Source organism: Athene cunicularia (genome assembly GCF_003259725.1).
Source record: "Athene cunicularia isolate RWA chromosome 3 unlocalized genomic scaffold, athCun1 chr3_part1, whole genome shotgun sequence".
Classification (NCBI taxonomy): Eukaryota; Metazoa; Chordata; class Aves; order Strigiformes; family Strigidae; genus Athene; species Athene cunicularia.
Genome location: NW_020799097.1, coordinates 116,652,659 through 116,652,934, shown reverse-complemented (window position 1 = coordinate 116,652,934; position 276 = coordinate 116,652,659).

Below are 276 nucleotides of genomic sequence, written 5' to 3'. Positions count from 1 at the left end.
CTCCCACAGCAATAGCCTCTCATCGCTAACGGGGCGTCAACTACTCCAAGTAGGGCAAAAACCTCAAGAATGTCCTTTACTCTCTCGGGCACCAGCGCCCCAGGGCGCCGCGGGCCGCCCGCAGGGCGCACGCTGTCCCCCTCAGCCGCCTCAAAAGCCGCGCTCGGCCGCGCGCGTCACGCCGAGCTGCTGCCCAACCAGAAGGCGGCGGCCCCCGCGCCCGCGCTTTGCGAACCGAAGGCGGCGCGCCTTTGAATGACACTAAACCTTTTCCGG